Source organism: Lepidochelys kempii, chromosome 7 (assembly GCF_965140265.1).
Source record: "Lepidochelys kempii isolate rLepKem1 chromosome 7, rLepKem1.hap2, whole genome shotgun sequence".
In the NCBI taxonomy this organism is placed as follows: domain Eukaryota; kingdom Metazoa; phylum Chordata; order Testudines; family Cheloniidae; genus Lepidochelys; species Lepidochelys kempii.
This window is the reverse complement of record NC_133262.1, coordinates 76,713,224-76,737,087: the sequence shown is the minus strand read 5'-3', so window position 1 is coordinate 76,737,087 and position 23,864 is coordinate 76,713,224. Positions and strand designations below refer to the sequence as shown.

Here is a 23,864-nt window from a genome sequence, read left to right as displayed (position 1 = left end):
CCAAGCTCTAAGATACAACCGCATTTGCTCCAACCCCTCAGACAGAGACAAACACCTACAAGGTCTCTATCAAGCATTCTTACAACTACAGTACCCACCTACTGAAGTGAAAAACAGATAGACAGAGCCAGAAGAGTACCCAGAAGTCACCTACTACAGGACAGGCCCAACAAAGAAAGTAACAGAACCTTCATCCCCCAACTAAAACCTCTCCAGCACATCATCAAGGATCTACAACCTATCCTGAAGGACAATCCCTCACTCTCACAGATCTTGGGAGACAGGCCAGTCCTCGCTTACAGACAGCCCCCCAACCTGAAGCAAATACTAACCAGCAACCACACAACAAAAACACTAATCCAGGAACCTATCCTTGCAATAAAGCCCGTTGCCAACTCTGTCCACATATTTATTCAAGGGACACCATCAGAGGACCTAATGACATCAGCCACACTATCAGAGGCTCGTTCACCTGCACATCTACCAATGTGATATATTCCATCATGTGCCAGCAATGCCCTTCTGCCATGTACATTGGCCAAACCGGACAGTCTGTACGCAAAAGAATAAATGGACACAAATCAGACATCAAGAATTATAAAATTCAAAAACCAGTCGGAGAACACTTCAACCTCCCTGGACACTCAATTACAGACGTAAAAGTCTCAATTCTTCAACGAAAAAACTTCAAAAACAAACTTCAACAAGAAACTGCAGAACTGGAATTAATTTGCAAACTGGACACCATTAAATTAGACTTGAATAAAGACTGGGAGTGGATGAGTCATTACACAAACTAAAAACTATTTCCCCATGCTAATTTTCCCCCTACTGTTACTCACACCTTCTTGTCAACGGGTTCAAAGGGGCCATCCTGATTATCACTACACAAGTTTTTTTTTCCTTGCTGATAATAGCCCATCTTAATTGATTAGCCTCATTAGAGTTGGCATGGCAACCTCCATTTTTTCATGTTCTCTGTATACAGTAACTCCTCACTTAACATTGTAGTTATGTTCCTGAAAAATGCGACTTTAAGTGAAACGATGTTAAGCAAATCCAATTTCCCCATAAGAATGAACATAAATAGTGGGGGTTAGTTCCAGGGAAATTTTTTTTTGTCAGACAAAAGGCATTATATACACTTTAAACAATTTTAAACAAGCAATTGAATACTACAATCATCACTGTAGCAAGACAGCAAGGCAGCGCCTCTGCTGTGCACCACCCGCAGCTGCTTTGCAGGAAGCTGGTGGCCTCACAAGTGCTTGGTGTAGAGCCCTATTCCCGAGCAGGGCCGTTGGGCCATAAAGCAACAGTGAATCGCTGGGGGTGGGGGGTTAGTGTGCACGTGTTGTGTGTTTACAAACATACTGTACCTACAGTACTGTACTATAGTTGGGAAGTGCTGCCGCCTTACCCCACACAGGCACAGCCCACTGGCACTGGAGACAATGAGGCTGGCAAGGAGGCTGAAGGTGCTGTAGGCTAGGAGAAGCACGTTGTGCAGCAGCAGCTTCCCCTTCTCTGCAAGCACTAGGGGTGGGAGGTTCAACCCTCGGCCAGCCCACTCCACTCCTTCCCCCAAACCCCCACCCTTAACCCGCCTCGTCTCCCCCGACTTTACTCGGCCCCGCCACATCCTCGCTCCTCCCCCTCCCTCCCCTGCCTCCTGCCCATGGCAATTAGCTGGCTTGCGCATTCAGGAGGCAGAAGGGAGGGGGGAGGGCACAGTGCACAGGCTCCCCCCTCCCTCCCCTGCCTCCTCAACTCCGCAAGCCAGCTGATTGCCGAGGTCAGGAGGCAGGGGGGAGGCACGCCACGTCCTTGCTCCTCCCCCCTCCCTCTTGCCCGTGGCAATCAGCTGGCTTGCAATTTTTTAAGGGGGAGGAGTGAGGACACGGCACACAGTCTCCCCCCACCTTCCCTGCCTCCTGCCCGCAGCAATCAGCTGGTTTTCCTTCCTCCAGAAAGCCGCAAGCCAGCTGATTGCTGTGGGCGGGGGGAGGAGGGGGAAGACGCTGATCCCAGGGTCTGTCAGCGGGCAGGAGCTGCTGTGGGGGGTGTAGGGGAGTTGGTAGGGGGGTTGCCAGCTGTGGACAAAGCAGGCAGCCAAATGATGTTATAACGAAGCATTGCACAACTTTAAATGGAGCATGTTCTGTAATTGAGCAGGGACGTAAGATCAAAACAACATTAAGCAAGAGGACGTTAAGTGGGGAGTTACTGTATATAGATCTTCCTACTGTATTTTCCACTACATGCATCTGATGAAGTTTACTTTAGCCCACAAATGCTTATGCTCAAATAAATTTCTTAGTCTCTAAGGTGCCACAAGAACTCCTCGTTCTTTTTGTTAAAATTCAGTAATCCCTACTAACAAGAAATTGCTCAACAGGAAAAAAGAAAGCAGATGGCAACTTCCTGAGTTGCTGTCTCCAGCACTGACAATGTACTGGATGGCTGTACCCACGGAAATATTTGGCTTTTGATACCCTGCAGTTGCCTAATTGCCCTTCTGGACACAAGGCAATTCTTACCCACAGGACATCTAAACCCATTTTCACAAAGGAACGAGTTCAACCCTGTCAGATACGCTGGAACTGAAAATTCTTGAAACATCTGAATGCACCATAGCATATAGTTTTAGTCATACCATGGATTTAAGAGGCATCTAATCTGGTTAGTAACAATCTTCCCTGCGTCATGCACTTAACTGGCAGATTATGGAGAGAGACTTCATCACCTACTGTCAAGGAGGGTGTTCTTGTGTGGCATATATTGCAACATTTTAAAAAATGATCCACTGCAAACATTGTCTTGAATATACTGCATTTTGGATTACATTCCCAGGCCACACTAATGTATCTTACTCAGATTTGACAGTCTGGCCTACTTGGAGAGTTATGTCCAGTGGGCTTTGTTTGGAGTGATGTTTCTTTTGGTCACCTTTTCCATCACTGTTTCTTCATCCTCTCTTAATTTTGTTCACTTAAAATTACTTACATTCCTTCCAGACTTACCCTGCCCTGTTGCAAAATGTATCATTCTCCCTTTCTGGTGGGACACATTATAAATTGTACTGTAGTTCTGTAATATATAATGGTGTGGTATCATCAAACTTTAGGTATTGTGAGAGGGTTCGGCCAGATTGCTACAGGAGAGTAATAGAAGGCAGATATATTAGCCCCAGGCTAAGTAGGTCCCTTTTCCCTGGGTAAGGTAACAGGGAAGGTTCCAGAACAATCAGGAACCTTCTGGAGACAATTAAGACAGACAGGCTGATTAGAACACCTGCAGCCAATCAAGAAGCTGCTAGAATCAATTAAGGTAGGCTAATCAGAGCATCTAGGTTTTAAAAAGGAGCTCACTTCAGTTTGTGGTGTGTGTGTGAGGAGTTGGGAGCAAGAGGCACTAGGAGCTGAGAGTGAGAACGCGGACTGTTGGAGGACTGAGGAGTACAAGCATTATCAGACACCAGGAGGAAGGTCCTATGGTGAGAATAAAGAAGGTGTTGGGAGGAGGCCACGGGGAAGTAGCCTGGGGAGTTGTAGCTGTCGCACAGCTGTTCCAGGAGGCACTCTAGACAGCTGCATTCCACAGGGCCCTGGGCTGGAACCCGGAGTAGAGGGCGGGCCCGGGTTCCTCCCAAATCCTCCCAACTTCTGGTCAGACACAGGAGTTGTTGACTTGGACTGTGGGTTCAGAAGAACAGCCAAGCTGAGGGCTGCCATGAAGCTCCAAAGCGAACAAATCTGCCAATAAGTGCAAGACCCACCAAGGTAGAGAAGGAACTTTGTCACCATATGCTTGCTTATATGTAAAAATGGCCCCTTGCCAGAACATTGAGGTTGACTCCCACCACCTTTCAATTTTGCCCAAGTTTGGATCCAGATCAGAATTTCACAGGTCAGGTCTCTCTCTGGCCAAACTGAAAGTGACTACCCCCAGATTTCATTTTGACCCAAATCAGGACCTGAGCTCTCTGGTATGAGCCCTGCTCTTAGTTATAATACTTAACTTCATTGTCTGATTGGGTTGTTCTTTCTTTTGTACCAAAAATAAATAAATATTAAAACACCACAATTTATACAATAGACCTTTTTAAGAAGGCTCTTCGAGGACACTCAGCCATAATGCACATGAGCTTCAGAGTTCTTTGTTTCCAAAATTATTCATTTATGTGGCTAAAATGACTATGCATCATGTAATTGCATCAGAACAGTAAAACAGTCTTGACTTGTGACTGTAACACAGGATATGAGAAAGGAAATAACATTGCCACATTACAGTAAATGTCTTGCTATTGTTTGTGCCTTACATTAATTCTATCTGTAGTTAGATAGAATTTTCCTTTTCCATATAGTTATCAGGCCTACTCATCATTGTTTGGTGAAATCTGCTGGGATATTTTAGGGTTAAGTATAACAATAAACTGCTAGTGTGCTGGCATGGTATCAGGGAGTAGGCACTATTCCTTCGCTTAATAAAGTGTTACCCCTTTCCCCTCCTTTCTTCTTGTTAAGAATTAATAAGTGTTGCAGCTATATAAAAATGAGGAGATCTAAAGGAAAAAGAAGGGTAAAGAAGTGTTATCTCCTCCTCCCCTCTTTTCCCAGCTATATAAGCGAGCCCTGGGTCATGGCTCCTTCCTCCCTCCCCTGAAAACTGCAAATTAAGGGAGATTTATGGCAACAGATTGTTGCAAAGAAATATATTTTCAAGGTAAAATGCCTGTGTAATGTGTAATGCTGCGCCCAATAGATAGGGTGGGTTTACTAACAAAATGGGTGTTTTTATTACTTAATAAGGGGTTTTGGGGTGTTGTAACGGATGTAGGCGTGTACAGACTAACAAACAAAAAGAACATGCTGTAACTAATTCAGTGCTTACTGGACAATTGGGTCCAGGAGAACAAGTACCGCAACAAAGAAGCCCATCTACTCAAATCTGCCTCTGGGTCAGCCTGCTCTTTCTTCTAACATCTGGCGTCATGAACAGGATCTCAGGGGAGAGTCATGCCTGATCACCACGTCTCGCCATGGATTCGATAAGCAAGTTGAATGGGCCCTTTACTGTAACCCTGGTTAAGGAGTTTCTTAATAAACTGGTGGGGAGATGGGGAGGTCCTTATGTGTCTCCCTCCAGGGATTGTCAGGATTGGCCAGCCATCCAGGGGTGGGTGGAAGCTTCCCTGGCACCCAAGTGCTCCCAGGAGTTTATTAATCAGTAGGGAAATGGGGGATCCATATGCAGGCCCCCCTGGGGATTGTCAGGGTTGGCTAGCCATTCAGGGGTGGGTGGAAGCTGCCCTGGCATCCAGGTGCTCCCAGAATAAGAAAAAGGCTGTTTTGTTGCAGGCTCTCGGGTCTGTCAGGTTTTAGCTAAAAATCTATGAAAGATTTTAATCGTCTTAAGTCAAAGAACCTGGCCCAGAAGGGTCAAGTAGACACCTTTAAAGCAAAATTCTTGTTCCCCGGCCCCTATTTACCCACCCGTCCCTTCTCAGGCTGCCTGTAAACCTTTCAAGTTTAGTGCTGCTTCAGCAAGAGCTGCTGAAGGGTTCTAAATCAAAGTTAGGAGTAGTTAAAAATAATTTGGCACGACAGGGTTTAAAGTCAAAAGCAGAGTTAACAAACTACTTTAAAAAAACTGGAGCTGAGACTTGGTCCTGGGGGAATAAAAAAACGGCAGGGTTCCCGGAGGCAGAATGAGAACCTAAGGGTGAGGGTTCCCAACTGTTTCAACCCAGGGAGACCTACTGGTAGCTCAGAGCTAACAATATCCTTTTCTTCTTTTTCCCAGTTTACTTAATTTGCTGCTGGTAGCCTGTACTTTAAACAGATCTCACAGGGTTAATTGCTTTCTTGCCACCTCTTCCTCTTTCCCCCCTCCCCTACTCTTCCCCCCACACTTTTGGTTTTCTGAAGTTTTAATGAACGGTACTTTGGATACTTAGTGAAAAGTTTGTTTGGACAAAGTATGACAGAAGTCTGCTGCATTTCACTGAAATGTTTTAAGTAAAAGGTCCACGAGTAACCATAGGAATAAATATTTTACTGCCTTTTTAAATAATCCCAAGGTAAGGGAGGCACAGGGAAGGGCAGCTGTGTTGCAGGAATTGTACTGGGTGGCTATGTTTGTTACAAGCAAAATATACCACCTTAAAGAATTAAATGCACAAGTAGATAATTTAAAGTAAGTAAATAGTTACAAGTAGTTTTGTAAAAATTAATACTACAAAGTTTGGGGGAAGTTTGAAGAAAAATAAACGGTTGGAAGGTGTAAAAATGCTGCTAACAGTTGTGGTGTAATAAAAAGGAAATGTGTAGTTTAAAAATAAAACCCAGTTATATAAAGGTAAATATATACAGTCGGTACAGTCACATTGGGTGGAATCCTAGTAGTTAAAAAATGGCTGCTGCAGGCAGCAAGTAGCCAAATACTCTGATCTATATTATTTGACTATTAGACAAGTTAATTAAAATCACTAAAAAATGTAAGGGGTTTCTATTGGAACTTTACTGTCTAATTGCACAAAATGGAAGTGTAATCAGGGTACAGTTATATAACAGTAGTGCAAGGAGTGATAAGCAAAAGAGAATTTTTTTGGTTGAATCTTTTTGTATAATTTTGTAATAAGAACTTAAACCAGCACTCATCATTTATAAAATCCTGTTTGTAGGTTTAAAATAAATTGGTTTAGTTTTTTTTAAAAATAAATAATTAAAAAAATGCCACTAAAATTCCATTTCAATCTCTCATTCAAAGTTGCAACACTAACAGATACTTATGCTAGACCAGGGGCCCCGTAGTGTAATGTGGCTTTGATATTTAGCATTTAACCCTTTGGGTACTGCCATGTTTTTATAAAGTATAATATCTTTTTAAATAAAAATTACGGAATATGTTCCTGGCTGGGGCAGCCAGAACTGAAAGAATGGGAAAAGATTCTGGATTTTTTTTTTTTTTTTTTTTTTGGTAATAAATAGCAGCTAAAAGCTGCAAGAGGGAAACAAAAAAAGTTAAGACAGTTCCCCTCTGGAGAAACAACAGGGGTGAGATGCACAACACTGAGCCTTAAGGTGGCTCTAAGTAATCTAACTGTCACAATGTTAAACCTTAGAATAAATGCTAGTGAATAATCCTGTGACAATGTATAATCTGTATAATTTTTTGGAAAATTTTTAAGCACGCTAAAAATGGTAATTAAAAGCAAATTTCATGGTAATTCTGCCTCTCAGCTATTACCTGTGAATAAACTTAAAGCTTGGCACAGCAGAAAAACCATTACAAATCTGGTCTGTTGTACAACAGGGGAAACTGAGGTACACAACCTCATGAATTTCATAAATGAATAGTAGAATAATTCACCCTTTCCCTTTAAGGGTAAAACCTAGCCTGCCTAGTATAAAGGTCATTCTTCTGTTTTCCTGCAGTCAGAAAAGGGGGTATTTTTAAGCAATAATCTGTCCCCACCAAGGGGCTGGGAAATGTTTATTTTGTTTTTCAGATACTATGGGCAAGATGGCGCCAGTGAAAGAACAAGCCAGAACACCATGGGTCTACTGTCGTGATGAAGATTGTGTTGTGTGTTTTGTGTTGTTTGTCTTGTTGTTAGGGTTATTTTGGTAAATATTGTACACAAAAAATTAATGCATATAGCAGCAAAGGTTAGTGCGTGGTATAGCCGGCCTGGAAAGCACCGTCTACCCAACGGAGGGAATCGAGTGATGTACCGCATTCCAGGCAAATGCCATCCATTCCCAGTTCCTAAATGGAGGGTTGCTTACTGAGTCTTTAATCAGTTGGGGCCCAGCCTGCTGCTATTGGGAACGAAAAATGAAGAGTGGAAATGGATTTATTGCATGCAAATAAAAAGGCACAAAATGGGGGTTAAAAAGAAAAATGTATAAATTGTTACATGTATATTACAGGTGGCCCTACAAAGGGGAAACCAAGGATTTCCTGGCCTGAAATGGAGCAATCATTGTTGCTAATCACAATTGTCACTATTGTAAACGCTGCCCAGATCCTGCGATGTAAAGTAACAAAAGGAGAAAACACGTGAACTGTTATAACCCCCAAGTGGTGGTAATGAGACAAATGAAAATTTAAAGAATTTACTTGTGGAAAACTACTACTAATCCCCCATGGGAATTTGGCAATGTTGGTAAGTAGTATGAATTGAAGTGGGGATCCTAACCTGGTGAAGATTGTCAAATTTATCAGGAAATATTGCACAGTATTCCTTAAAATATGTCATAATGAATGACAGTGGGAAACACAGTCATCTGGACATGTGGTTTGTCATGGAGGGCCCCAAAAACATATAACCCTCTGGTCTCCTGAGGTGTTTAGGTTATGGGGTTCCGCAATTGGGATGTGGTGTTACCATGTGTAATCATAATGGTACCTCCATAAAGAACAATCCTTAGCTTGCAGTTATGTACATACCAAACTGGGCATGAAGTCTCCCCTGGAACGTTGGGAATATGACAATTTAACCACTTTGCAGAATACAATCCTATGGGTAATATGAATGCCAATCTGGAAGGATCTGATTTAAGCTGGCCGCAGCCTGGAGCTGGAAATACTTCCTTATCGGCGAACATGTGGAAGCCACTGTGGGCAGGGCTGGCCCACAACATTTTGGCACCTGAGGCGGGGAGCTCAAATGACGTCCCCATGTCCCCTCTCTTGGGCCAAAACTTTGAAAGGTCTCAATTCTGCCTTCTTCCTGTTCTGCTCCTCTCATGATACTGCTCTGCTACCTACCCCAATAAAGGAGAACTAACAACTTAAAATGCCTTGTTCAAAAATTTTAAGTAACACTTACATTTGCTGTTCAGGTGTTTGAAAGTTAACTTTTCTTGTCTGCACAGTAAACACTGGCATTTTTATCTGCTTGAATAATCAAAGTGGTGCTTTCCGTGCCTTCTTGGTTGCAAAGATATGAACTGCTTCCTGAAGGTCCACAGTCTGGGTCAGCTCATGCTTTATTGAGATGGTTGCAAGGCTAATTTATATTCCAAGAATAATTAATACCTGACATCAATTTAGTGGGTCTAGTGAAGACCCGCTAAATCAATGACAGAGCACTCTCTCCGGTCGACTCTGGTACTCCAGCTCCCCAAGAAGAATGAGGTAAGTCAACTAAAGAGCGTCTCCCATTGATGCAGCACAGTGAAGACACCAGAGTAAGTCGACCTAAACTATGTCGACTCCAGCCACGTTATTCACACAGCTGGAGTAACATAACTTAGGTCGACTTACACCAGTAGTGAAGACAAGCCCAAAGTGTGAAATAAGAGTGCCCCAGAGGGAGAATTCAGCACTTGCTATTCCTGGCTTTTTCCCCATGTAGCCAAACCCATAGGTGGGTTAAAGTTTTTTCCCCCTGTAGACACCCCTTAGCCAGGCTAAAGAAATTTCTAATTAATTTTAGCAAGCACTTTTGTGAAATTTAATTTTATATCCACAAAAAAGATTTTTAACTGGTGTTATGAATCATGGGTAGTGAGGTCTCAAAATCTGTAATGTTAAAGTATGTCATGACTATTATCTAAATTTACTAATTTAGCTGTTTTTATCCCTGGGAAGCTTGTGAAGTCTTGAAGCATGATTAGTTAGAGTTCCAGTGTTATATGAAAAGTTCATAGACAATGAGCATGCCTGCTTATAGCCTCTGTGAGGAGAAATGAGATCCAGCCCTAATGTTTAGCCTGGCATAAACACTTCAAAAACTTTCAAACTTTCACAGAAACATAATTGGCCTGATTATTCCAAAGATCGGATGTCTAGTTTAGAACTAAAATTTCTCAGTATAATTGTGAGCCTAATCTGCATGCACAATCCTCAATCACACATGCAAATCAGATATTTGTTAACACAAAATGGCCTATTAAGCCTTTACCTATATATTTCCATGCACAAATACACAATTTGCATGCATAATTGCAGTTATTTCACATGGAAATTATTGACTCAGTTACCGGTGAATTTTTGCCTGACACCATGGGTACCTGAAAAATCAGGTCAAGGATTAGACCGCAAAGATATTCTGTTTCAGAGTAACAGCCGTGTTAGTCTGTATTCGCAAAAAGAAAAGGAGTACTTGTGGCACCTTAGAGACTAACCAATTTTATTTGAGCATAAGCTTTCGTGATCACTTTCGCATCCGATGAAGTGAGCTGTAGCTCATGAAAGCTTATGCTCAAATAAAATTGGTTAGTCTCTAAGGTGCCACAAGTACTCCTTTTCTTTTTAAAGATATCCTGGTAACAGTATATGAAATTTAGTTGAAAAATCAGTCCTTTATTGTATATTAAACTTTTGCTGCTTTGCTGAGAGTCTACCAAAGTAAACATCCAGACACTAGATATTATGGGTTCTTTAACCTGTAAAGCTAGTATGTTTCCCAGTAACTATCATATAGTATGTAAATCACATTTATCTTATTTAGTGATAAAGACTACATTTCCTAAAAGTGATGTAGAAAATAACTTGGGCCATTGTCTTGTGCTAGTGAGTTATTGTTTCAGTTTAATGAAGTGAATCAAAGTCAGTTAGATGTAGGGGGACCAGATGTTCCATTTTTAAAGGGACAGTCCCGTTTTTTGGGACTTTTCCTTCTAGGCGCCTATTAGCCCCCACCCTCTGTCCTGTTTTTTCACAGTTGCTATCTGGTCACCCTACTTAGGTGCCCAAGAATCTTGATTAATGTGCCCCGAAGTCCAACATTTAGGCACCACTGACATTTTCAGAATCACTGTTCAGCTGCTGCCTAACCCTGTAAAGTGTCTAAATCCCCACAGGTACTTAGGTACCTTTGCATATGCCCTGCAATGGAAACCTGGGGACTACCGCTTAAGTCGACATAACTTACATTGCTCAGGGATGTGAAAATGACACCTCCCTGAATGATGTAAGTTACATAGTCTTAAAGCGCTGTCCACACTGTGCTGTGTTGGTGGGAAACGCTCTCTGGCCGACACAGCTTCCGCCTCTCATGGAGGTGGTGTAATTATGCTGATGGGAGAGTGCTCTCCTGTCAAAATAGCGTGTCTTCACCAGATGCACTACAGTAGCACAATAGAAAAAAGCCAATATATATCTCATTTCTCAAATTAAAAAAATGACAACCTAACCTCTTTTCTGTTAGAAGCATTACAAAGTTTTTTAGCATCTTTAAATATTTGTTTTTACCCACATGTAATTTAAAATATACAAACTGACTTATTTGAAAATGTATAAAAATACTTACAATTGGCAGTTAAAATTCTATGCCAAGTTCCATGTAACAGCAATGTTTTATAGCTGAGTTATTATAATGAAAAATGCTGACACAGCTTTACAAATAGCAGCATAAATGTACTGCTATTATAAAAGGCTGATTGATAAATCTACACTGAGCACAACATGGGCCAGCTATTTGTCAGAGGGTTGTTGGGATTTGGGATATAATTAATCAGATCTCCTGTCTTATTGTCTGAAGAACTTTCTTGATTTTTCTCTGTGCTATTTGAACTGCTTTTTGCTGAGTCTACTATCAAAGTAGTAAGGCTACTTATCTGTACTCCTGGGTTTGTTTCCATAGCATATACATGTAATATAATCCCAGAATTTGCATAATATTCTCTGTATCTCTTACAGCAAGTGATCAGCTCTGATAGCTATGCACTAGGTACTCTATGACAATACGTGTCCTAATTTGGCATCTTCTCTCATTAATTTGAGAGAATGTACAATAGTGTTCCTTAATTATCATCTATGGTGAAATAGCACTTGACAAGATTGAGTCTTTTTATTTCATATGAGGCATTGAATTGTAACTACTAAACTACTGCTTTTAAAGGCAGTTGAAGATTGAAGTTTCAGTGCCCTTTAGACTCTACATGCATAGATATATAACACATTTGCTTAACAAAACCCTAGCCAAGCTAGTGCCTGCTTTTCCCATCTCTTTCTGTCTTAATCATTAATGAATGTTTTCACGAGAAAGTTAACATGCTACCTAGGAAATCAGTGAACATTGAACATATTAGCTTCTCATTTTCATTCCAGAATCTGTTCTCATATACCTTGTATTTAAAGTTGTAGCATGGATTTAAGGTGCAAAAGGTTGTAGCTATTTTTTGATAATATTTAACTCCAGTCTAACAGGTAGTTAATTAGGGGATAGCTGCTCCAAAGATCCACTTGAATTTCCCACTGCAGACTGTGATTCTTATTTTAGAGTGTCACTTTTGCCACAGTGAGGGTTGCCTCTCAGATAATCTGTAGTATCCAACATATGGTCAGGTGTCATAGGTATGGGGGATCCGCCCTAATTGGGGCTCTGTCCTGTAGCTAGATCTTGTTATATCACTCCTTGTATTGACTGCTGTACTCCTATGACCTTCTGTCACCCCATCTTCTGTGGGAGTAAAAAATAACACAAGCAACACTCCTAAATCAGTTATATACTAACTTAACCATAAGTTAACAAGAATCACAAGCCTAGCCACCACAACCACCCCAAAATCAAGGTGAAACTTCAATGCTGGTCTTGCCGCTTTCGTCCTTGGTGACAATCTACATGAATATATAGGTCCCTGGGAGGAAACTCCAGTTGAGCGTGGTTGGTTTTTTAACAAATTTAATTATGGATAACTTTAGTTCCTAATTAATTTTCCACCTCTGCCTTCATTTCCTGTTTTGCAACAAGGGCTTGGTGTTCTGATGATGGTGGATGGGGCAGAAAGAATGCCAAGGCTTGCCTTTACTTCCTAAAAAGCTGCATTTTACCGTGGGGTAACTAATGTGCATGGGATATCCTGAAGTAAAACCACAGTGAAGATAAAGCACTTTAGTTTTACTGTGAGGTAAACTTGCACAGGTCAACTGCAGGTGGGTATATAAGGTTGATCTCAGTGAGTTTATCTCACAGTAGAACTAAAGTGCCTTATCTTCACTGTTTTTTTTCCTTTTGGGATAGCTCACAGGCATTGAAAATGGACGCTTTTTAAGCAGGGAAGACAAGCCCCTAAAGCAGTTCCTGTGATGGGAAGGTAGCATCAGGTAACTATCATTCACCCCTCTACATGAGGTATGTTTGTGAAGGTGGCCCTCTCAGTGATTTGAGGGGAGAGGGGCTAAATTTGGTGCTGCTAAAGTGCTGGTGAACTGAGCAGAAGCCTAGAAGTGGAGGAGAAACCACCAAGAGATTTGGATTACTGGCTATGTGGGATCAAAGTGGGACAGAGGGGAGAACTACAGTGGCTTCAGCTCCCTTTCCTGTGCTGCTTTTCTACATAAAGCTTCTTCAGATGATATAGATTTACCTAAACTATTTATGAACTTTACAGATTGCCATGTTCATATCAATGGTGCAACTATAAATGGGGATGCAGGCAGGAGCAACTTCCATTCTAACTCACCCTTTTCTGATACTCATAATTTTATTAGTTTCCTTGAGGCTGAACTTTCTCATGTGTAGTCTTATCTCAGAAGGTTTATTTTTAAGCTTCAGCAAAATTCAAAAGCAAACCCTTTTAAAAAATAAACTGTAATCAGAAATTTTGTATATATAAAACTCAACAATGACTGAACCAATTTACAAAAAGAAAAGGAGGACTTGTGGCACCTTAGAGACTAACCAATTTATTTGAGCATGAGCTTTCGTGAGCTACAGCTCACTTCATCAGATGTTTACCGTGGAAACTGCAGCAGACTTTATATACACACAGAAATCATGAAACAATACCTCCTCCCACCCCACTGTCCTGCTGGTAATAGCTTATCTAAAGTGATCAACAGGTGGGCCATTTCCAGCACAAATCCAGGTTTTCTCACCCTCCACCCCCCCACACAAATTCACTCTCCTGCTGGTGCTAGCCCATCCAAAGTGACAACTCTTTACATAATCAAGTCGGGCTATTTCCTGCATAGATCAAGGTTTTCTCACATCCCCCCCACCCCCATACACACACAAACTCACTCTCCTGCTGGTAATAGCTCATCTAAACTGACCATTCTCCAGGTTTAAATCCAAGTTAAACCAGAACATCTGGGGGGGGGGGGTAGGAAAAAACAAGAGGAAACAGGCTACCTTGCATAATGACTTAGCCACTCCCAGTCTCTATTTAAGCCTAAATTAATAGTATCCAATTTGCAAATGAATTCCAATTCAGCAGTTTCTCGCTGGAGTCTGGATTTGAAGTTTTTCAAATCCAGACTCCAGCGAGAAACTGCTGAATTGGAATTCATTTGCAAATTGGATACTATTAATTTAGGCTTAAATAGAGACTGGGAGTGGCTAAGTCATTATGCAAGGTAGCCTGTTTCCTCTTGTTTTTTCCTACCCCCCCCCCCCAGATGTTCTGGTTTAACTTGGATTTAAACCTGGAGAATGGTCAGTTTAGATGAGCTATTACCAGCAGGAGAGTGAGTTTGTGTGTGTATGGGGGTGGGGGGGATGTGAGAAAACCTTGATCTATGCAGGAAATAGCCCGACTTGATTATGTAAAGAGTTGTCACTTTGGATGGGCTAGCACCAGCAGGAGAGTGAATTTGTGTGGGGGGGTGGAGGGTGAGAAAACCTGGATTTGTGCTGGAAATGGCCCACCTGTTGATCACTTTAGATAAGCTATTACCAGCAGGACAGTGGGGTGGGAGGAGGTATTGTTTCATGATTTCTGTGTGTATATAAAGTCTGCTGCAGTTTCCACGGTAAACATCTGATGAAGTGAGCTGTAGCTCACGAAAGCTCATGCTCAAATAAATTGGTTAGTCTCTAAGGTGCCACAAGTCCTCCTTTTCTTTTTGCGAATACAGACTAACACGGCTGTTCCTCTGAAACCTGAACCAATTTAGTTCATAATTGGCTGTTTTTGTAGAACTAAATCTAGGAAACAAATCAATCCAGGAAACAAAACAAGTTTTAAAAAAAACACATCAGTAGTTTTGAAATTATTACCATTCAATTTTTTTTCATGTATGCACACTAGAAGTTTGTTAGGTTTCTTGTTCTCCAAGCCATAAATTGACCAAAGAAATGAGACAGACTCTGGCACTGGACCTTAACAGTTCCTGCTTGAGATGAGGTGTCTGCCCCATATTGGCCCATAAGGGGTTAATAGAGCCCTAAAGGGGCTGTGCAGGAGGCAACCAATTAGAGAGGGGTTGTGAGGAGCAGCCAATCAGGGCCATGCAGGCCCAGATGAGAAGGGCTGCAGGGTAGAGTAGCTTCAGTTGCTCCCTGGAGCTTGAGGAGAGAGGACTGGTTACCTGCCTTGCAGGAGGAAGAATACTAGCACCTTGGACAGAGCCATTCTGGGCAGGATCAGGGGCATGAAAGCAAGCCCATGGCTTACTGCTAAGACTTGCATGCTCAGGTTTGGAGATAAGGATGGATAAGGTACTGAGGCTGTGCGGAAATAGACCAGGGAAGTAGCCTGAGAGGTTGGAGGGGATGCAGCGTCTACAGAGGCTGCTATCTAGAGGATCCCTGGCCTGGGACCTGGAGTAGTGGGTGGGCCTGGGACAACTTACCACTGAGGAAGTGGCTGGATTGCAGTAATGTTCCCGAGAAAGCAGGAGCACAGAGTGTGGCACAGCCTGAGGGCTGTGCTCTGAAGAGGATGCCACAGTCCTTGGAGTGCTGCGGGTCCAGGAGCAGAAGTGACAGCGGGTGAGAGATCACTGAGCATCAGCATACTAACCTGTGGAGCTGATCTGTAAGATGACCAACAGGAAGCACTAGTGTGGTGAGTTGCACCCTGTCACACTGCTCAATCTACAGCAGATTTGAATGCTGGAGACACTGTGAAGCACTTTAACTTGATCTAAACTAAAAAGGCCTTTAAAAGTTCACTAACCCTTAAAAGTATTAACATGAGGAGCATGCCTTGATTGGAATACTTAACTACCCTGCTCTGAGGGTTTAGGAATTAATGAAATTTCCCTCTCTGAGTAAATTATTATTTTTTTTACAGTAGTGCCTGGAGGCTCTAGCCCAATTATGCTAGGAACTATAGAAACTGTATAAACAGAGGCATGGATGTTCACTTTGCCTAGGAGCATGGAACTGCATGCTAAAACCTAAACATACAAAGTATGGGGAGCAGAGCAAGTCAGTGCCTGCATAAGGAATTCAAAATGTCAGAGTGAGTGATCTGCAAGGGGAGAAGCTGGGGAGGAGTAGCAGCAAGCTCCAGGTTGTGAATGAGAGTCCTGACAGATTGTGTATCTCTCTGCAGGGATAGCTACTCCTGGCCCTTGTCCAATCACCCCAGTTCTTACCTCTCCTTTGCCCAAACCCAGACACTGTGGAAGCCACTCCACATCCTCTGCATCCTGCTCTCTCCTCCACCCCCAGCAGCCACAAAGCTTTGCCTAGCCTGAGTGTGTGAAACAACTGACTAAAGAACTACGCATGCACGCTATTTCCATTGAGGGGGGTGCAAACTTCTATTGCACCTCCTCTTCTCCCCCCCCCATTCTGCTACCCCTCTGCAAACATAATCACAAAGAGATGGCCCTTGCCCTTAACAGTTTATAGTCTAAGACTAGAGACAAGTGGCCAGAACAAATGGATGAGCCAGCATGAGAAATAATGAAACTGTACTTGTCACCATGATAAGCAGTAGTCACAACCCGCCACTGCTATAACCAAAGTATTAGGGAAGATTTCTAAAAATTGTACTTATATCTTTGCTAACATAGGTTTAACTCTACCAGCGGATGGACCATTGCTTGGCACTTGCACTTTAAGCATGTAATCTTGCTCGAAGTGACGTGGTGATAAAAAGGAGGCGGCTACTAGCTGCCAATCTGCATTTAGGCATCCAACCATGCTAACTTTAGTGGAGCTGCACAGGAGCTCTGGGGAATGTTGAGAAAATTCCCTCGTGTAGACATGGCCTGACTGTGCAACAAAGCTGCACTGATGACGTTTAAAGAACCTTGCTAAGAGGCGACGGGGACGGGGGTGTCCTGATAATATGCTACCTATTTTCCTGATAATAGGGGGAGGTCTGGTCACCCTCCCAGAAGCCTCTACCCCCCTCCCGCCCAGAGAAGCGGGGGTTGCGTGGTGGCTGTTGCGTTGAAACAATTCAAGACTTTCACGATGCCTCAAGCTTCGCTGCTGGCTGAGTTCAGGAGAGGCCCTTTCCCACCTGTGAGGCGCGGGGGCTGGGGGAGGCAAAACCCGGTGAGCGGGCTCGAGCCCCCCTGTGGCGTCTCCTGGGGGGTGGCAGCGCTTAGCGCTGCGGGGCAGAGGGACACGGCGGGCAGGCAGGGAGCAGCTGAGGCGCGCCCAGGGAGGGCGCACCCCGCCGGAGCGCTCAGCCCGGCCCAGGGCTCTCTCGCCGGCCGCTCTCCGCGCCCCGGGGCGGGCGGCGGCGGCGGCGGCTGCTGCAGCGCCCCTACCGCCCGCCTCCGCCTTCTTCCTTAGTTCCAACCGGTTCGGACCAGCCCGGCTGTCCGGCCCCGCGCGGAGCAGCGGCCCCTGCCCGGAACGCGCAGGGGCAGCCGCTCGCCCAAAGCCATAAATAGGCGGCGGCTGCCCCGCTGTCAGCAGCCAGTGCCGGGCTGTGCCGCGTCCCCGGTGCGCTGCCGGCTGCACCCGGGGGGACCGCAGGTAACGCGGGCGGGGCCGGTGCCCGGGGGCGGGGGAGCGGCGATGGCGGCATCGCCGCTGTCCTAGTGCCCGGGGCTTGCAGAGCCTCGCTGAGGGGCGTGCGGCGGGAGCCTCGCGGCGCTACCGGGCAGCTCCCGGGGCAGGGGGTAGCGGGCCCGCTCCGCGAGCCCCTGCCGCGCGCCCCGGCTCGGGGCCGCCCCCCGTCCGAGCGCGCGCCCGCCCGCCCCTGCCTCGGAGCCAGCCGGGACCAGCTGCAGCACCCCCGGCCCTCCCTCCCAGGCCGGCCGCAGAGATGCCCTGTCCGCCCGGGCGTGCGGGGCGCTTCCCAGGCGAGCCCCTGCCGGCTGACCCCGCGTTGTATTGCACGGGGCAAGGGGTGGCTGAAGGCGGCCGCCCCGTGCTCGGCTCATCTCCGGGAGCGTGTGGGTGTCCGAGCCGGGCGTGCACTAGCAGCAGTGCTGCTGTGTGACCGACGAGAGAGAGAGAGGCGAAACTCCGGGTGCCCCCGAGTTTTGGGGGGTTGAAATGAGGCCGTTACAGCGCTTTTTTGAGGTAGTGTTTTGGATTTGTTAAATGCAGTCATAAGGAGTCTGTCTTTGCACAGTTAACTGGGTGTAAACTTCTCTTCTGTTGGCTTTTACTAGCCTAATCTGAGGGGCTTTTGTGCAGTAAAAGTGTGCCCTAAATAGGGAAAGCGCTAGTCACTAATGGTTAGAAGAAGGAACTTGGATTCAGGACTCCTCGATTCAGTTGCTGGTTCTGCCTCCAGCTTGCTGTTGGACTTTGGATAAAGCGTTTTCTAGCACAGTGCCTCAGTTTACCCCACTTATAGGACTGACGTTTCTGATATGTTTTTATAATGTCTTGCATTTAGTGCACAGAGGCCAGCCAACTCCAGGCCCTACTGCAATTGAGATTTTCCATAATTTGTTATAAAAGTAAGTTTAATTCTTCCCTTGCATGGGGTGTTGTTAGGCTTCATTAAAGTTTCTGAAGCATTGTTAAGTCTTCTGATGCAAGAAGCTACAAAAGTGTGGACTATTATTTTATATATTTTCTTATTTCTAGGTAGCACATTGGTACAGTAATAGCATGGTATTTTTACTGTTCACTGAAGTATTACTGCTGTAAATCAGTGTGATAAAGAATTTGTACTGGTGTTAGATTTGGAGTAATGCGTTTGGCAATTTCATAATTGCTTCTGCTTGGTTAATGAATGATAGCTGAAAACTGGAAGCATTATGTTTTACAAAGCTTGTGCAGCAAAAAATCCAGTTCATTTCAATATCTTTCAACACTCTGTGTGGGGGAACCAGGAGCGCCTTGTGTCTAGTTTCTGTTTATCGTTGAATGGGACAGACTGAACTGAACAACAACAATTTTCTTCCAAGATGTCACACTAGGGATGTAACATCCCTAACACGCAGACAAGAAGAATCTGGGAACTAAGCAATCTGAGGGGAGACTTGCTTATTAATGATCTCTAGGTGTGTGTCTCTTTGTGCAAACAGTTATCCAAAACTGGATTTGGGGTAGGTCATATAATTTTTGTTCTCTGTACCAGCAAGGAAGAAGATCATGAGAATTGGTGGTTATAAAACATTGCATCAATTCATAGAAGGGGAAACTGACAGATACCTGTGCACTTGTTGAGAGAACTGACAACAAAAAGAGCAGATATGGACTCTGATATGTAAGGCTACAGCTGTCACCTTTTGACCTTTGCAACTGACATCTACTATTAAAGGAAGTTGAGGGACCATACTTAATACATATGGTTTCAAAAATTATTTTTAATAGTAGCCTATTTCTGACTGTTAGTTACTTTCTCCTGTTTGTGGAGTGATCAGAATTTGAAAATGGTTATAATTGGTTATACTTAGCAGACTGATGTATCGGAGGTCAGCTCATCTAAGAACATGTTGATGTAGTTTGTGCAAGAAAATTATTATATGGTAATTGGAGTAAAAATCGTTGATTCATTTGATAAGTTTCTTTTACAGAAAAATGTAGTGGAAGAAAATATTTACTTGAACTTCAGAGCTTACTTATCAAAGAGAAAGCCAAGAGAGAGTGGAGGGGGTAAAAGTGAAATTTATGGAAGTTTAAATATAAAAATTGTAAGCTGAAGTGAAGATAGAAAGTGCATATGAGTAACTTTAGAGTAAAAACTACAAAAATGTTGTAATTAAGGAATAATTAGAAATTCAGAGTTATAATAAAACTTCAGAGAAACCTCTACCATTTGAAAGTATGAAAATATAACTAAGGTACTCATATTCTCTTAACTCCATACCAATGCCCTGTGAACATGGGATGACTTAGCCTTGGTATACACTGATGGTGGGGAATCGATCTAAGTTATGCAACATCAGCTAAGTACTTAGATCCACTTACCGTGGTGTCTTTACCGCAGTGAGTTGACTGCTGCCGCTCTCTGGTCGACTCTGCCTGCGCCTTTTGTGGCGCTGGAGTACAACAGGCAATGGAAGAGCACTCGGGGATCGATTTATCGTGTCTAGACTAGACGTGATAAATCCCCACTGGATCGATCGCTGCCCGCCAATCCGGCAGGTAGTGAAGACATATCCTTAGTTTTAATCATGCACTTGTTATGCTGACCTCTGCTTACTTTGCAGCCATATGCTGTCAACAGAAAAAAATATACTTTACAAATTTGTAGCTAGACAAATAGAAAATTGAAGGCAATTATTCCCTTCTCTTCATTAAGATGCTGTGTTCCACATACAGGCATCCTTGTGCATATATTAGGTACGTTAACTCTAAGTACGTTTCTTAGGCCCAGTTCATTCATATATATTTATATAGATAAAAACACTGGATTAAATGAAGTTCGAGTTGTGATGAAGCAAATTACAAAGTCCTCTGTGGTGCACATTTTCAATATTACGCTTTAAACCTCTGCAAACTTGGTTTTGTCTCCAAATGTAAGATGTCACAACAGCAAACTATAGATTTCATAAAGCTTTTGTGAAACATTTTCTTCTTTGGGTCTCCTGTGGCTGTTAAAATTTATGATTACGGGGTTAATATTTTACATAATGGGAAATTCTAACGCTAATTCCGCTAAATGTAAAGTTTAAGATACACAGTTAAAGTACTTAAACTACTGTATTTCCATACTTTAAGTGATTGGATTTCTTTTAAATTTACCCTTAACACTGATATATATATTTAAGTTTCTAATGGCTTTTTGATGATTGCAGTGTTCTTGTAAGGTTGTTTTTGCCCTTAAATTACTGAGATGTATTCCTAACATTAATTCAATTTTTAAAAATTGAATTAATCTATAATTTTTTTTGTGTATATTACACACATTTTAAAAAATGCTTTTATACCTTGGGAGACAAGGAGCAAGATAGCTTACTGGGTCCTAACATCTGCAGAAGACTGATATTCAGGCAGCCAGGGAACCAGGGAATCCTCTGGAGCTTAATTTTGTGTGGTCTTTTTTGCTTCCCAGCCAGGCTTCATGACTTGGCTCCCCAGCATATCACTACTCAAACAGACTCCGTACTTTGACTCTTATATTGATGCTCTGCAGATCTGCTTATTCTGTCTGCTGAAACAATGGGCCTGATGCAAACTCTACGAATGCTTCAGCAGCTGCTGCAAACTTTAAAAAAAACCAGCAGGAAGACAAGTCTAGAACTGCTGTGGAAATCAAGATAGGGAATGAATAACTCCAAGGAAGCTGACTAGGGAGCCAGAATGACTGCAGGAGCTGCCAGTGTTTGGTGATTCCTGCAGAACTTGGAAACACTTCAGGTGCTCTGAGCTGATGATAAGGGAGAAGCCAAGGTGAGTTTAGGAGCTCTATAGGTCTAAAGGAGTCACTAGGGAAATAGAAAAGGAGGACTTGTGGCACTTTAGAGATAAACAAATTTATTTGAGCATAAGCTTTTGTGAGCTACAGCTCACTTCATCGGATGCATTCAGTGGAAAATACAGTGGGGAGATGTGTATATACACAGAGAACATGAATCAATGGGTGTTTAACCATACACACTGTAAGGAGAGTGATCAGGTAAGGTGAGCTATTACCAACAGGAGAGCTGGGGAGGGGGACAACCTTTTGTAGTGATAATCAAGGTGGGCCATTTCCAGCAGTTGACAAGAACATCTGAGGAACTGTGTGGGGGGGGAGGGGTGTGTGTGAAATAGTTTTACTTTGTGTAATGACCCATCCATTCCCAGTCTCTATTCAAGCCTAAGTTAATTGTATCCAGTTTGCAAATTAATTCCAATTCAGCAGTCTCTCATTGGAGTCTGTTTTTTGAAGTTTTTTTTGTGAAGAATTGCCACTTTTAGGTCTTTAATTGAGTGACTAAAGAGAGTGAAGTGTTCTCTGACTGCTTTTTGAATGTTATACTTCTTGACGTCTGATTTGTGTCCATTTATTCTTTCACATAGAGACTGTCCGATTTGGCCAATGTACTTGGCAGAGGGGCATTGCTGGCACATGATGGCGTATATCACATTGGTAGATGTGTAGGTGAATGAGCCTCTGATAGTGTGGCTGATGTGATTAGGCCCTATGATGGTGTCCCTTGAATAGATATGTGGACACAGTTGGCAACTGGCTTTGTTGCAAGGATAGGTTCCTGGGTTAGTGTTTTTGTTGTGTGGTTGCTGGTGAGTATTTGCTTCAGGTTGGGGGGGTTGTCTGTAAGCGAGGACTGGCCTGTCTCCCAAGATCTGTGAGAGTGATGGGTCGTCCTTCAGGATAGGTTGTAGATCCTTGATGATGCGTTAGAGAGATTTTAGTTGGGGTCTGAAGGTGATGGCTAGTGGCGTTCTGTTATTCCTCAGATGTTCTTGTCAACTGCTAGAAATGGCCCACCTTGATTATCACTGCAAAAGGTCCCTATCTTCCCCACCGCTCTCCTGCTGGTAATAGCTCACCTTACCTGATCACTCTTGTTACAGTGTGTATGGTAACACCCATTGTTTCATGTTCTCTGTGTATATACATCTCCCCACTGTATTTTCCACTGAATGCATCCGGTGAAGTGAGCTGTAGCTCACAAAAGCTTATGCTCAAATAAATTTGTTCGTCTCTAAGGTGCCACAACTCCTATTCTTGTCAATGGGACTTTATTTCCTCAAGGAAGAGTGAAGGGAACCTTTGCTGGCTTATGTAATGGGGATTTCTCGTGGTAGCACTGATGGCAGGAGTAGGTATCGGAGGAGACTGCACTAAGAATGAAAATTCCATTGTTGCCTGTCACCATCTATACAGTGTGATGACTGGAGAAGATGCTAGCAACTGGTAATTGAGGTAAAGCTCTGGCTGTCAGTGGCTGGGGTGTATTGGGTAAGAGTGCAACTTGTGAGAATGGCAAGGAAGAGTAATCACTGACAAACTTTCCGCTAATATGTTTGGACTTTGAAGGCTGTTTCCTTAGACTCTAAGGTGCCACAAGTACTCCTTTTCTTTTTGCAAATACAGACTAACACGGTTGCTACTCTGAAATTTGTGTCATTTGGCATTCATTAAAAGTCATCTAGAGTCCAATGAAACATTCTGATTCCAATTCAACCATGAGTAACTTCTCAAGTATGGCTGCACACTCTTAAAGTTAGTCCTGTGCTCTTGATCTCAGCAAGACCTTTCAAATAAACTACATTTGAAGTTTCTTGAACAAGCTGTTTTTTAAAGTTTGGCAGTTTCTTCTAACATCTATTTTTTTTCATAAGTTCCCTGTCTCAAAAATAGTGTATCCAGATTACCTCAGATCAGATACCAAAAATATCTGTTGCTTAGACAACACAAAATTTTAAGTAGAAATGACTCGAGTATTTTAGGATGAGGACAAAATCAGGCTTATCAATGGAGATTTTCAGCTTGTGACTATGGCATAATAAAGTTTGCTAGAGGCTTTGATTGTGCTTGGTAAAAATAGTAAATCAACATAATATCTTTGTCTTATTTAGTAAAGAAAATCTGATATGTGAATGGAACTATTATGTAAATGATAGGATGTTCGCTATCACTGATCTCAGTTTAAGTGCAATGTAAAAGGTATGTTTAGGAAAGAGAATAATGTGCCTATATTAAGTAGCTTTAATTTCAATTACCAAAAAAAAAAAAAAATAGCAAAAGGTATCTTCACTGTGCAAAGTAAGTGCTGCCAAATTGTCAGCAGGTATAAATTGGCATAGTTGCATTAAAGTCACTGGAGTTATGCAGATTTACTCCAGTTGAATACCTAAT

The 23,864-nt window shown here is 43.0% G+C and overlaps 1 protein-coding gene and 1 long non-coding RNA gene across 15 annotated transcripts in view; one reads left to right on the top strand and one right to left on the bottom strand.

The window, feature by feature from the left end:
* LOC140914770 (uncharacterized) overlaps positions 1-20,089 on the bottom strand; it is a 75,777-nt gene extending 55,688 nt beyond the window's left edge. For 4 of the 5 annotated variants that reach the window (XR_012159980.1, XR_012159982.1, XR_012159977.1 and 1 more), the window contains exon 1: positions 20,024-20,089. This is a non-coding gene — a long non-coding RNA (uncharacterized lncRNA). Of the gene's footprint in view, positions 1-15,534; positions 15,718-20,023 lie in introns of all 5 variants that reach the window. The other variant, XR_012159978.1, reaches the window with a different exon arrangement.
* SLC16A9 (solute carrier family 16 member 9) overlaps positions 15,232-23,864 on the top strand; it is a 31,186-nt gene continuing 22,553 nt past the window's right edge. For 4 of the 10 annotated variants that reach the window (XM_073353392.1, XM_073353391.1, XM_073353390.1 and 1 more), the window contains exon 1: positions 21,111-21,448. The gene's annotated coding sequence lies outside the window, so the exon portion shown is untranslated. Of the gene's footprint in view, positions 15,750-17,132; positions 17,198-17,537; positions 17,627-17,663; positions 18,179-18,500; positions 18,565-19,017; positions 19,114-21,110; positions 21,449-23,648; positions 23,673-23,864 lie in introns of those variants that run through there. The other 6 variants (XM_073353384.1, XM_073353382.1, XM_073353385.1 and 3 more) reach the window with 6 other exon arrangements.